The sequence below is a fragment of the Megalopta genalis genome, unplaced genomic scaffold (assembly GCF_051020955.1).
Source record: "Megalopta genalis isolate 19385.01 unplaced genomic scaffold, iyMegGena1_principal scaffold0260, whole genome shotgun sequence".
NCBI classification, from domain to species: domain Eukaryota; kingdom Metazoa; phylum Arthropoda; class Insecta; order Hymenoptera; family Halictidae; genus Megalopta; species Megalopta genalis.
Window position 1 is genome coordinate 215,001 of NW_027476329.1, and position 15,954 is coordinate 230,954.

Here is a 15,954-nt window from a genome sequence, read left to right on the forward strand (position 1 = left end):
GTCCCAGCTAAAACGTACAAATACTTCAAGTTAAGTAATAATATATCATCGCTATTGACAAATTTTTAAGATCCAAGACACAGTTCTCTCTATATGTTTTAATATTTTTTATGTACTCAAATATATTCAAAGGAAAAAGTACATGGGTGATGCCATAGTCGTGGAAGCGCGTACGCTCACGCTGATCTTCTGACCGCCGGAAGCACGAAACCTCTGATCTGGGCAAAATCGGCAAGCCGAGGAAGAACGGACAGGACACATGCTGGACTGGCGAGAAAGCGTGTTCTTCCGCTCGCGCTAGGCATTTCGATTTCTGACACCTCTTGATTTAAAAAATCAGTTTTTTGATAGTTTTCTCTCTCCACTGGGCTATTTCATTTTAGCCACAGTTTTCAATTGGTACGATTTGCTTCCAAATCTTACAGATGCATTTTAAAAAATTTTTCCATCGCTCGGACAGAAGAGTCGATTGCTCAGTGAGTACGAGTATACATACAAAGTGCATACGGGTAACCAACCCCGTAGGGCTTGCCACATATGGGCCATTCGGTCAAAGACACCGACCCGTGGCCACGCTGTGTGGAGAAAAGTCCGTAACGTAAACGGCACGAAACAGTCAGGACCGAAGCCCCGAAGGAGCTCTGAGACAGCTTCTCGACCGAGATCGTAGAATTGGCCCAAAACCCGCTCTGCTCCGTCCGCCTCGCACGGACCGTGTATCTCTTATAGATACCGAACGGCCGGCAAGGACGCCGGCGCCGCCGGCCGAATAGCACGCGCGCTTATGAGTGTAAACCGCTGCGGCAACAGACCGCCCGGCCGTGCTGTTGTAACATAGCGCGTGAACGAACGAAAAAAATTTTTATAGTAAACATTAAAATAAATTACACTACCGTAAACTAGACAAAAAATTACACATTTTTTCCCAATATGAAAATTTTCACAAACTTTTTAAAGTCCCATCGCATCGAGTAAACTTTTTTAATAACGCGTCCGCACGATTCTAAATGCTTAATCCATATGTGAAATCGTTCACTGATCACGAATATCGTATTTAAAAAAATTACAAAAATTTATTTTTCAAAATAATCAAAAAAAACCGAAAAATCACAAGAGTAAAGTACCATTATTTTAAACAACATGTCGTTCTAAATGCTTAATCCCTATGTAAAAAAGTTATTTAAGCAAGAATATGTAATTGAAAAAAATTAGAAAAATTTATTTTAGCCGTAAATCGAAAATAATGGGGACACCGGAGCTGTTCGAAGCGCCGAGACGCGCCGCGTACGGCCGAATATTTTCTAAGTCCCAACGTACCGATCAAGAGTAAAGTACCATTTTCCTACATTAGATTTCGTTCTAAATGCTTAATCCCTATGTAAAAACGTTAGTTAAGCAAGAATATCGTATTTTTAAAAAAATCTAATGATAGGATTTTCCAGAAAATTGAAAAAACCGAAAAATGTCAAGAGTAAAGTGCCATTTTCTGACATTAGATTTCGTTCTAAATGCTTAATCCCTATGTAGAAACGTTAGTTAAGCAAGAATAACGTATTTTTAAAAAAATCTAATGATAGGATTTTTCAGAAAATTGAAAAAACCGTAAAATGTCAAGAGTTAAGTGCCATTATTTTAAACAATGTATCGTTCTAAATGCTTAATCCCTATGTAAAAAAGTTATTTAAGCAAGAATATGTTATTGAAAAAAATTAGAAAAATTTATTTTAGCCGTAAATCGAAAATAATGGGGACACCGGAGCTGTTCGAAGCGCCGAGACGCGCCGCGTACGGCCGAATATTTTCTAAGTCCCAACGTACCGATCAAGAGTAAAGTACCATTTTCCTACATTAGATTTCGTTCTAAATGCTTAATCCCTATGTAAAAACGTTAGTTAAGCAAGAATATCGTATTTTTAAAAAAATCTAATGATAGGATTTTCCAGAAAATTGAAAAAACCGAAAAATGTCAAGAGTAAAGTGCCATTTTCTGACATTAGATTTCGTTCTAAATGCTTAATCCCTATGTAGAAACGTTAGTTAAGCAAGAATATCGTATTTTTAAAAAAATCTAATGATAGGATTTTTCAGAAAATTGAAAAAACCGTAAAATGTCAAGAGTAAAGTGCCATTATTTTAAACAATGTATCGTTCTAAATGCTTAATCCCTATGTAAAAAAGTTATTTAAGCAAGAATATGTTATTGAAAAAAATTAGAAAAATTTATTTTAGCCGTAAATCGAAAATAATGGGGACACCGGAGCTGTTCGAAGCGCCGAGACGCGCCGCGTACGGCCGAATATTTTCTAAGTCCCAACGTACCGATCAAGAGTAAAGTACCATTTTCCTACATTAGATTTCGTTCTAAATGCTTAATCCCTATGTAAAAACGTTAGTTAAGCAAGAATATCGTATTTTTAAAAAAATCTAATGATAGGATTTTCCAGAAAATTGAAAAAACCGAAAAATGTCAAGAGTAAAGTGCCATTTTCTGACATTAGATTTCGTTCTAAATGCTTAATCCCTATGTAGAAACGTTAGTTATGCAAGATTATCGTATTTTTAAAAAAATCTAATGATAGGATTTTTCAGAAAATTGAAAAAACCGTAAAATGTCAAGAGTAAAGTGCCCTTATTTTAAACATTATATCGTTCTAAATGCTTAATCCCTATGTAAAAAAGTTATCTAAGCAAGAATATGTTATTGAATAAAATGAGAAAAATTTATTTTAGCCGTAAATCGAAAATAATGGGTCGAGCGAATCGGTCGATTGCGCCGAGACGCGCTATGATGCAACAGACGAGCGATTGGAACGCCCGAATATTTTCAAAGTCCCAACGTACCGGTCAAGAGTAAAGTACCATTTTCCTACATTAGATTTCGTTCTAAATGCTTAATCCCTATGTAGAAACGTTAGTTAAGCAAGAATATCGTATTTTTAAAAAAATCTAATGGTAGGATTTTTCAGAAAATTGAAAAAACCGTAAAATGTCAAGAGTAAAGTGCCCTTATTTTAAACATTATATCGTTCTAAATGCTTAATCCCTATGTAAAAAAGTTATCTAAGCAAGAATATGTTATTGAATAAAATGAGAAAAATTTATTTTAGCCGTAAATCGAAAATAATGGGTCGAGCGAATCGGTCGATTGCGCCGAGACGCGCTATGATGCAACAGACGAGCGATTGGAACGCCCGAATATTTTCAAAGTCCCAACGTACCGATCAAGAGTAAAGTACCATTTTCCTACATTAGATTTCGTTCTAAATGCTTAATCCCTATGTAAAAACGTTAGTTAAGCAAGAATATCGTATTTTTAAAAAAATCTAATGATAGGATTTTCCAGAAAATTGAAAAAACCGAAAAATGTCAAGAGTAAAGTGCCATTTTCTGACATTAGATTTCGTTCTAAATGCTTAATCCCTATGTAGAAACGTTAGTTATGCAAGATTATCGTATTTTTAAAAAAATCTAATGATAGGATTTTTCAGAAAATTGAAAAAACCGTAAAATGTCAAGAGTAAAGTGCCCTTATTTTAAACATTATATCGTTCTAAATGCTTAATCCCTATGTAAAAAAGTTATCTAAGCAAGAATATGTTATTGAATAAAATGAGAAAAATTTATTTTAGCCGTAAATCGAAAATAATGGGTCGAGCGAATCGGTCGATTGCGCCGAGACGCGCTATGATGCAACAGACGAGCGATTGGAACGCCCGAATATTTTCAAAGTCCCAACGTACCGGTCAAGAGTAAAGTACCATTTTCCTACATTAGATTTCGTTCTAAATGCTTAATCCCTATGTAAAAACGTTAGTTAAGCAAGAATATCGTATTTTTAAAAAAATCTAATGATAGGATTTTCCAGAAAATTGAAAAAACCGAAAAATGTCAAGAGTAAAGTGCCATTTTCTGACATTAGATTTCGTTCTAAATGCTTAATCCCTATGTAGAAACGTTAGTTAAGCAAGATTATCGTATTTTTAAAAAAATCTAATGATAGGATTTTTCAGAAAATTGAAAAAACCGTAAAATGTCAAGAGTAAAGTGCCCTTATTTTAAACATTATATCGTTCTAAATGCTTAATCCCTATGTAAAAAAGTTATCTAAGCAAGAATATGTTATTGAATAAAATGAGAAAAATTTATTTTAGCCGTAAATCGAAAATAATGGGTCGAGCGAATCGGTCGATTGCGCCGAGACGCGCTATGATGCAACAGACGAGCGATTGGAACGCCCGAATATTTTCAAAGTCCCAACGTACCGGTCAAGAGTAAAGTACCATTTTCCTACATTAGATTTCGTTCTAAATGCTTAATCCCTATGTAAAAACGTTAGTTAAGCAAGAATATCGTATTTTTAAAAAAATCTAATGATAGGATTTTCCAGAAAATTGAAAAAACCGAAAAATGTCAAGAGTAAAGTGCCATTTTCTGACATTAGATTTCGTTCTAAATGCTTAATCCCTATGTAGAAACGTTAGTTAAGCAAGAATATCGTATTTTTAAAAAAATCTAATGGTAGGATTTTTCAGAAAATTGAAAAAACCGTAAAATGTCAAGAGTAAAGTGCCCTTATTTTAAACATTATATCGTTCTAAATGCTTAATCCCTATGTAAAAAAGTTATCTAAGCAAGAATATGTTATTGAATAAAATGAGAAAAATTTATTTTAGCCGTAAATCGAAAATAATGGGTCGAGCGAATCGGTCGATTGCGCCGAGACGCGCTATGATGCAACAGACGAGCGATTGGAACGCCCGAATATTTTCAAAGTCCCAACGTACCGGTCAAGAGTAAAGTACCATTTTCCTACATTAGATTTCGTTCTAAATGCTTAATCCCTATGTAAAAACGTTAGTTAAGCAAGAATATCGTATTTTTAAAAAAATCTAATGATAGGATTTTCCAGAAAATTGAAAAAACCGAAAAATGTCAAGAGTAAAGTGCCATTTTCTGACATTAGATTTCGTTCTAAATGCTTAATCCCTATGTAGAAACGTTAGTTAAGCAAGAATATCGTATTTTTAAAAAAATCTAATGATAGGATTTTTCAGAAAATTGAAAAAACCGTAAAATGTCAAGAGTAAAGTGCCATTATTTTAAACAATGTATCGTTCTAAATGCTTAATCCCTATGTAAAAAAGTTATCTAAGCAAGAATATGTTATTGAATAAAATGAGAAAAATTTATTTTAGCCGTAAATCGAAAATAATGGGTCGAGCGAATCGGTCGATTGCGCCGAGACGCGCTATGATGCAACAGACGAGCGATTGGAACGCCCGAATATTTTCAAAGTCCCAACGTACCGATCAAGAGTAAAGTACCATTTTCCTACATTAGATTTCGTTCTAAATGCTTAATCCCTATGTAAAAACGTTAGTTAAGCAAGAATATCGTATTTTTAAAAAAATCTAATGATAGGATTTTCCAGAAAATTGAAAAAACCGAAAAATGTCAAGAGTAAAGTGCCATTTTCTGACATTAGATTTCGTTCTAAATGCTTAATCCCTATGTAGAAACGTTAGTTATGCAAGATTATCGTATTTTTAAAAAAATCTAATGATAGGATTTTTCAGAAAATTGAAAAAACCGTAAAATGTCAAGAGTAAAGTGCCCTTATTTTAAACATTATATCGTTCTAAATGCTTAATCCCTATGTAAAAAAGTTATCTAAGCAAGAATATGTTATTGAATAAAATGAGAAAAATTTATTTTAGCCGTAAATCGAAAATAATGGGTCGAGCGAATCGGTCGATTGCGCCGAGACGCGCTATGATGCAACAGACGAGCGATTGGAACGCCCGAATATTTTCAAAGTCCCAACGTACCGGTCAAGAGTAAAGTACCATTTTCCTACATTAGATTTCGTTCTAAATGCTTAATCCCTATGTAAAAACGTTAGTTAAGCAAGAATATCGTATTTTTAAAAAAATCTAATGATAGGATTTTCCAGAAAATTGAAAAAACCGAAAAATGTCAAGAGTAAAGTGCCATTTTCTGACATTAGATTTCGTTCTAAATGCTTAATCCCTATGTAGAAACGTTAGTTAAGCAAGAATATCGTATTTTTAAAAAAATCTAATGATAGGATTTTTCAGAAAATTGAAAAAACCGTAAAATGTCAAGAGTAAAGTGCCCTTATTTTAAACATTATATCGTTCTAAATGCTTAATCCCTATGTAAAAAAGTTATCTAAGCAAGAATATGTTATTGAATAAAATGAGAAAAATTTATTTTAGCCGTAAATCGAAAATAATGGGTCGAGCGAATCGGTCGATTGCGCCGAGACGCGCTATGATGCAACAGACGAGCGATTGGAACGCCCGAATATTTTCAAAGTCCCAACGTACCGGTCAAGAGTAAAGTACCATTTTCCTACATTAGATTTCGTTCTAAATGCTTAATCCCTATGTAAAAACGTTAGTAAAGCAAGAATATCGTATTTTTAAAAAAATCTAATGATAGGATTTTCCAGAAAATTGAAAAAACCGAAAAATGTCAAGAGTAAAGTGCCATTTTCTGACATTAGATTTCGTTCTAAATGCTTAATCCCTATGTAGAAACGTTAGTTAAGCAAGAATATCGTATTTTTAAAAAAATCTAATGGTAGGATTTTTCAGAAAATTGAAAAAACCGTAAAATGTCAAGAGTAAAGTGCCCTTATTTTAAACATTATATCGTTCTAAATGCTTAATCCCTATGTAAAAAAGTTATCTAAGCAAGAATATGTTATTGAATAAAATGAGAAAAATTTATTTTAGCCGTAAATCGAAAATAATGGGTCGAGCGAATCGGTCGATTGCGCCGAGACGCGCTATGATGCAACAGACGAGCGATTGGAACGCCCGAATATTTTCAAAGTCCCAACGTACCGGTCAAGAGTAAAGTACCATTTTCCTACATTAGATTTCGTTCTAAATGCTTAATCCCTATGTAGAAACGTTAGTTAAGCAAGAATATCGTATTTTTAAAAAAATCTAATGGTAGGATTTTTCAGAAAATTGAAAAAACCGAAAAATGTCAAGAGTAAAGTGCCATTTTCTGACATTAGATTTCGTTCTAAATGCTTAATCCCTATGTAGAAACGTTAGTTATGCAAGATTATCGTATTTTTAAAAAAATCTAATGATAGGATTTTTCAGAAAATTGAAAAAACCGTAAAATGTCAAGAGTAAAGTGCCCTTATTTTAAACATTATATCGTTCTAAATGCTTAATCCCTATGTAAAAAAGTTATCTAAGCAAGAATATGTTATTGAATAAAATGAGAAAAATTTATTTTAGCCGTAAATCGAAAATAATGGGTCGAGCGAATCGGTCGATTGCGCCGAGACGCGCTATGATGCAACAGACGAGCGATTGGAACGCCCGAATATTTTCAAAGTCCCAACGTACCGGTCAAGAGTAAAGTACCATTTTCCTACATTAGATTTCGTTCTAAATGCTTAATCCCTATGTAGAAACGTTAGTTAAGCAAGAATATCGTATTTTTAAAAAAATCTAATGGTAGGATTTTTCAGAAAATTGAAAAAACCGTAAAATGTCAAGAGTAAAGTGCCCTTATTTTAAACATTATATCGTTCTAAATGCTTAATCCCTATGTAAAAAAGTTATCTAAGCAAGAATATGTTATTGAATAAAATGAGAAAAATTTATTTTAGCCGTAAATCGAAAATAATGGGTCGAGCGAATCGGTCGATTGCGCCGAGACGCGCTATGATGCAACAGACGAGCGATTGGAACGCCCGAATATTTTCAAAGTCCCAACGTACCGATCAAGAGTAAAGTACCATTTTCCTACATTAGATTTCGTTCTAAATGCTTAATCCCTATGTAAAAACGTTAGTTAAGCAAGAATATCGTATTTTTAAAAAAATCTAATGATAGGATTTTCCAGAAAATTGAAAAAACCGAAAAATGTCAAGAGTAAAGTGCCATTTTCTGACATTAGATTTCGTTCTAAATGCTTAATCCCTATGTAGAAACGTTAGTTAAGCAAGAATATCGTATTTTTAAAAAAATCTAATGGTAGGATTTTTCAGAAAATTGAAAAAACCGTAAAATGTCAAGAGTAAAGTGCCCTTATTTTAAACATTATATCGTTCTAAATGCTTAATCCCTATGTAAAAAAGTTATCTAAGCAAGAATATGTTATTGAATAAAATGAGAAAAATTTATTTTAGCCGTAAATCGAAAATAATGGGTCGAGCGAATCGGTCGATTGCGCCGAGACGCGCTATGATGCAACAGACGAGCGATTGGAACGCCCGAATATTTTCAAAGTCCCAACGTACCGGTCAAGAGTAAAGTACCATTTTCCTACATTAGATTTCGTTCTAAATGCTTAATCCCTATGTAAAAACGTTAGTTAAGCAAGAATATCGTATTTTTAAAAAAATCTAATGATAGGATTTTCCAGAAAATTGAAAAAACCGAAAAATGTCAAGAGTAAAGTGCCATTTTCTGACATTAGATTTCGTTCTAAATGCTTAATCCCTATGTAGAAACGTTAGTTAAGCAAGATTATCGTATTTTTAAAAAAATCTAATGATAGGATTTTTCAGAAAATTGAAAAAACCGTAAAATGTCAAGAGTAAAGTGCCCTTATTTTAAACATTATATCGTTCTAAATGCTTAATCCCTATGTAAAAAAGTTATCTAAGCAAGAATATGTTATTGAATAAAATGAGAAAAATTTATTTTAGCCGTAAATCGAAAATAATGGGTCGAGCGAATCGGTCGATTGCGCCGAGACGCGCTATGATGCAACAGACGAGCGATTGGAACGCCCGAATATTTTCAAAGTCCCAACGTACCGGTCAAGAGTAAAGTACCATTTTCCTACATTAGATTTCGTTCTAAATGCTTAATCCCTATGTAAAAACGTTAGTTAAGCAAGAATATCGTATTTTTAAAAAAATCTAATGATAGGATTTTCCAGAAAATTGAAAAAACCGAAAAATGTCAAGAGTAAAGTGCCATTTTCTGACATTAGATTTCGTTCTAAATGCTTAATCCCTATGTAGAAACGTTAGTTAAGCAAGAATATCGTATTTTTAAAAAAATCTAATGGTAGGATTTTTCAGAAAATTGAAAAAACCGTAAAATGTCAAGAGTAAAGTGCCCTTATTTTAAACATTATATCGTTCTAAATGCTTAATCCCTATGTAAAAAAGTTATCTAAGCAAGAATATGTTATTGAATAAAATGAGAAAAATTTATTTTAGCCGTAAATCGAAAATAATGGGTCGAGCGAATCGGTCGATTGCGCCGAGACGCGCTATGATGCAACAGACGAGCGATTGGAACGCCCGAATATTTTCAAAGTCCCAACGTACCGGTCAAGAGTAAAGTACCATTTTCCTACATTAGATTTCGTTCTAAATGCTTAATCCCTATGTAAAAACGTTAGTTAAGCAAGAATATCGTATTTTTAAAAAAATCTAATGATAGGATTTTCCAGAAAATTGAAAAAACCGAAAAATGTCAAGAGTAAAGTGCCATTTTCTGACATTAGATTTCGTTCTAAATGCTTAATCCCTATGTAGAAACGTTAGTTATGCAAGATTATCGTATTTTTAAAAAAATCTAATGATAGGATTTTTCAGAAAATTGAAAAAACCGTAAAATGTCAAGAGTAAAGTGCCCTTATTTTAAACATTATATCGTTCTAAATGCTTAATCCCTATGTAAAAAAGTTATCTAAGCAAGAATATGTTATTGAATAAAATGAGAAAAATTTATTTTAGCCGTAAATCGAAAATAATGGGTCGAGCGAATCGGTCGATTGCGCCGAGACGCGCTATGATGCAACAGACGAGCGATTGGAACGCCCGAATATTTTCAAAGTCCCAACGTACCGGTCAAGAGTAAAGTACCATTTTCCTACATTAGATTTCGTTCTAAATGCTTAATCCCTATGTAAAAACGTTAGTTAAGCAAGAATATCGTATTTTTAAAAAAATCTAATGATAGGATTTTCCAGAAAATTGAAAAAACCGAAAAATGTCAAGAGTAAAGTGCCATTTTCTGACATTAGATTTCGTTCTAAATGCTTAATCCCTATGTAGAAACGTTAGTTAAGCAAGAATATCGTATTTTTAAAAAAATCTAATGATAGGATTTTTCAGAAAATTGAAAAAACCGTAAAATGTCAAGAGTAAAGTGCCATTATTTTAAACAATGTATCGTTCTAAATGCTTAATCCCTATGTAAAAAAGTTATTTAAGCAAGAATATGTTATTGAAAAAAATTAGAAAAATTTATTTTAGCCGTAAATCGAAAATAATGGGGACACCGGAGCTGTTCGAAGCGCCGAGACGCGCCGCGTACGGCCGAATATTTTCTAAGTCCCAACGTACCGATCAAGAGTAAAGTACCATTTTCCTACATTAGATTTCGTTCTAAATGCTTAATCCCTATGTAAAAACGTTAGTTAAGCAAGAATATCGTATTTTTAAAAAAATCTAATGATAGGATTTTCCAGAAAATTGAAAAAACCGAAAAATGTCAAGAGTAAAGTGCCATTTTCTGACATTAGATTTCGTTCTAAATGCTTAATCCCTATGTAGAAACGTTAGTTAAGCAAGAATATCGTATTTTTAAAAAAATCTAATGGTAGGATTTTTCAGAAAATTGAAAAAACCGTAAAATGTCAAGAGTAAAGTGCCCTTATTTTAAACATTATATCGTTCTAAATGCTTAATCCCTATGTAAAAAAGTTATCTAAGCAAGAATATGTTATTGAATAAAATGAGAAAAATTTATTTTAGCCGTAAATCGAAAATAATGGGTCGAGCGAATCGGTCGATTGCGCCGAGACGCGCTATGATGCAACAGACGAGCGATTGGAACGCCCGAATATTTTCAAAGTCCCAACGTACCGGTCAAGAGTAAAGTACCATTTTCCTACATTAGATTTCGTTCTAAATGCTTAATCCCTATGTAAAAACGTTAGTTAAGCAAGAATATCGTATTTTTAAAAAAATCTAATGATAGGATTTTCCAGAAAATTGAAAAAACCGAAAAATGTCAAGAGTAAAGTGCCATTTTCTGACATTAGATTTCGTTCTAAATGCTTAATCCCTATGTAGAAACGTTAGTTAAGCAAGAATATCGTATTTTTAAAAAAATCTAATGGTAGGATTTTTCAGAAAATTGAAAAAACCGTAAAATGTCAAGAGTAAAGTGCCCTTATTTTAAACATTATATCGTTCTAAATGCTTAATCCCTATGTAAAAAAGTTATCTAAGCAAGAATATGTTATTGAATAAAATGAGAAAAATTTATTTTAGCCGTAAATCGAAAATAATGGGTCGAGCGAATCGGTCGATTGCGCCGAGACGCGCTATGATGCAACAGACGAGCGATTGGAACGCCCGAATATTTTCAAAGTCCCAACGTACCGGTCAAGAGTAAAGTACCATTTTCCTACATTAGATTTCGTTCTAAATGCTTAATCCCTATGTAAAAACGTTAGTTAAGCAAGAATATCGTATTTTTAAAAAAATCTAATGATAGGATTTTCCAGAAAATTGAAAAAACCGAAAAATGTCAAGAGTAAAGTGCCATTTTCTGACATTAGATTTCGTTCTAAATGCTTAATCCCTATGTAGAAACGTTAGTTAAGCAAGAATATCGTATTTTTAAAAAAATCTAATGGTAGGATTTTTCAGAAAATTGAAAAAACCGTAAAATGTCAAGAGTAAAGTGCCCTTATTTTAAACATTATATCGTTCTAAATGCTTAATCCCTATGTAAAAAAGTTATCTAAGCAAGAATATGTTATTGAATAAAATGAGAAAAATTTATTTTAGCCGTAAATCGAAAATAATGGGTCGAGCGAATCGGTCGATTGCGCCGAGACGCGCTATGATGCAACAGACGAGCGATTGGAACGCCCGAATATTTTCAAAGTCCCAACGTACCGGTCAAGAGTAAAGTACCATTTTCCTACATTAGATTTCGTTCTAAATGCTTAATCCCTATGTAAAAACGTTAGTTAAGCAAGAATATCGTATTTTTAAAAAAATCTAATGATAGGATTTTCCAGAAAATTGAAAAAACCGAAAAATGTCAAGAGTAAAGTGCCATTTTCTGACATTAGATTTCGTTCTAAATGCTTAATCCCTATGTAGAAACGTTAGTTAAGCAAGAATATCGTATTTTTAAAAAAATCTAATGATAGGATTTTTCAGAAAATTGAAAAAACCGTAAAATGTCAAGAGTAAAGTGCCATTATTTTAAACAATGTATCGTTCTAAATGCTTAATCCCTATGTAAAAAAGTTATTTAAGCAAGAATATGTTATTGAAAAAAATTAGAAAAATTTATTTTAGCCGTAAATCGAAAATAATGGGGACACCGGAGCTGTTCGAAGCGCCGAGACGCGCCGCGTACGGCCGAATATTTTCTAAGTCCCAACGTACCGATCAAGAGTAAAGTACCATTTTCCTACATTAGATTTCGTTCTAAATGCTTAATCCCTATGTAAAAACGTTAGTTAAGCAAGAATATCGTATTTTTAAAAAAATCTAATGATAGGATTTTCCAGAAAATTGAAAAAACCGAAAAATGTCAAGAGTAAAGTGCCATTTTCTGACATTAGATTTCGTTCTAAATGCTTAATCCCTATGTAGAAACGTTAGTTAAGCAAGAATATCGTATTTTTAAAAAAATCTAATGGTAGGATTTTTCAGAAAATTGAAAAAACCGTAAAATGTCAAGAGTAAAGTGCCCTTATTTTAAACATTATATCGTTCTAAATGCTTAATCCCTATGTAAAAAAGTTATCTAAGCAAGAATATGTTATTGAATAAAATGAGAAAAATTTATTTTAGCCGTAAATCGAAAATAATGGGTCGAGCGAATCGGTCGATTGCGCCGAGACGCGCTATGATGCAACAGACGAGCGATTGGAACGCCCGAATATTTTCAAAGTCCCAACGTACCGGTCAAGAGTAAAGTACCATTTTCCTACATTAGATTTCGTTCTAAATGCTTAATCCCTATGTAAAAACGTTAGTTAAGCAAGAATATCGTATTTTTAAAAAAATCTAATGATAGGATTTTCCAGAAAATTGAAAAAACCGAAAAATGTCAAGAGTAAAGTGCCATTTTCTGACATTAGATTTCGTTCTAAATGCTTAATCCCTATGTAGAAACGTTAGTTAAGCAAGAATATCGTATTTTTAAAAAAATCTAATGGTAGGATTTTTCAGAAAATTGAAAAAACCGTAAAATGTCAAGAGTAAAGTGCCCTTATTTTAAACATTATATCGTTCTAAATGCTTAATCCCTATGTAAAAAAGTTATCTAAGCAAGAATATGTTATTGAATAAAATGAGAAAAATTTATTTTAGCCGTAAATCGAAAATAATGGGTCGAGCGAATCGGTCGATTGCGCCGAGACGCGCTATGATGCAACAGACGAGCGATTGGAACGCCCGAATATTTTCAAAGTCCCAACGTACCGGTCAAGAGTAAAGTACCATTTTCCTACATTAGATTTCGTTCTAAATGCTTAATCCCTATGTAAAAACGTTAGTTAAGCAAGAATATCGTATTTTTAAAAAAATCTAATGATAGGATTTTCCAGAAAATTGAAAAAACCGAAAAATGTCAAGAGTAAAGTGCCATTTTCTGACATTAGATTTCGTTCTAAATGCTTAATCCCTATGTAGAAACGTTAGTTAAGCAAGAATATCGTATTTTTAAACGAATCTAATGATAGGATTTTTCAGAAAATTGAAAAAACCGTAAAATGTCAAGAGTAAAGTGCCCTTATTTTAAACATTATATCGTTCTAAATGCTTAATCCCTATGTAAAAAAGTTATCTAAGCAAGAATATGTTATTGAATAAAATGAGAAAAATTTATTTTAGCCGTAAATCGAAAAAAAGACTGTTCGTTTCTCTGTCTCTCTCGCGCGATCGAAGTATTGATGTTTCCCGGCAAAGTAATGGGATATTAATTAAACTTTATACACGAAATTACTCGTTTTGATCCCCGCTACACAGCCGTATACTTTTTATAATTTTGTGGAATCGGGAACCTTGAAATATTTAACATAACGCGGATCGACTGTCTCTGTCCCTTTCTAGATCGGAATAATCGATGTTTCCCGGCAAACTATTGGGAGATTAATTAAACTTTATACATGAAATTACTCGTTTTGGTCCCCGCTACACAGCCGTATACTTTTTATAATTTTATGGAATCGGTAACCTTGAAATATTTAACATAACGCGGATCGACTGTCTCTGTCTCTTTCTAGATCGGAATAATCGATGTTTCCCGGCAAACTAATGGGATATTAATTATACTTTATACACGAAATTACTCGTTTTGATCCCCGCTACACAGCCGTATACTTTTTATAATTTTGTGGAATCGGTAACCTTGAAATATTTAACATAACGCGGATCGACTGTCTCTGTCTCTTTCTAGATCGGAATAATCGATGTTTCCCGGCAAACTAATGGGATATTAATTATACTTTATACACGAAGTTACTCGTTTTGATCCCCGCTACACAGCCGTATACTTTTTATAATTTTGTGGAATCGGTAACCTTGAAATATTTAACATAACGCGGATCGACTGTCTCTGTCTCTTTCTAGATCGGAATAATCGATGTTTCCCGGCAAACTATTGGGAGTTTAATTAAACTTTATACACGAAATTACTCGTTTTGATCCCTGCTACACAGCCGTATACTCTTTATAATTTTGTGGAATCGGGAACCTTGAAATATTTAACATAACGCGGATCGACTGTCTCTGTCCCTTTCTAGATCGGAATAATCGATGTTTCCCGGCAAACTATTGGGAGATTAATTAAACTTTATACATGAAATTACTCGTTTTGATCCCCGCTACACAGCCGTATACTTTTTATAATTTTGTGGAATCGGGAACCTTGAAATATTTAACATAACGCGGATCGTCTGTCTCTGTCTCTTTCTAGATCGGAAGAATCGATGTTTCCCGGCAAACTATTGGGAGATTAATTAAACTTTATACATGAAATTACTCGTTTTGATCCCCGCTACACAGCCGTATACTTTTTATAATTTTGTGGAATCGGGAACCTTGAAATATTTAACATAACGCGGATCGACTATCTCTGTCTCTTTCTAGATCGGAATAATCGATGTTTCCCGGCAAACTATTGGGAGATTAATTAAACTTTATACATGAAATTACTCGTTTTGATCCCCGCTACACAGCCGTGTACTTTTTATAATTTTGTGGAATCGGGAACCTTGAAATATTTAACATAACGCGGATCGTCTGTCTCTGTCTCTTTCTAGATCGGAATAATCGATGTTTCCCGGCAAACTATTGGGAGATTAATTAAACTTTATACATGAAATTACTCGTTTTGATCCCCGCTACACAGCCGTATACTTTTTATAATTTTGTGGAATCGGGAACCTTGAAATATTTATCATAACGCGGATCGACTGTCTCTGTCTCTTTCTAGATCGGAAGAATCGATGTTTCCCGGCAAACTATTGGGAGTTTAATTAAACTTTATACATGAAATTACTCGTTCTGATCCCCGCTACACAGCCGTATACTTTTTATAATTTTGTGGAATCGGGAACCTTGAAATATTTATCATAACGCGGATCGACTGTCTCTGTCTCTTTCTAGATCGGAAGAATCGATGTTTCCCGGCAAACTATTGGGAGTTTAATTAAACTTTATACATGAAATTACTCGTTCTGATCCCTGCTACACAGCCGTATACTTTTTATAATTTTGTGGAATCGGGAACCTCGAAATATTTATCATAACGCGGATCGACTGTCTCTGTCTCTTTCTAGATCGGAAGAATCGATGTTTCCCGGCAAACTATTGGGAGATTAATTAAACTTTTTACATGAAATTACTCGTTTTGATCCCCGCTACACAGCCGTATACTTTTTATAATTTTGTGGAATCGGGAA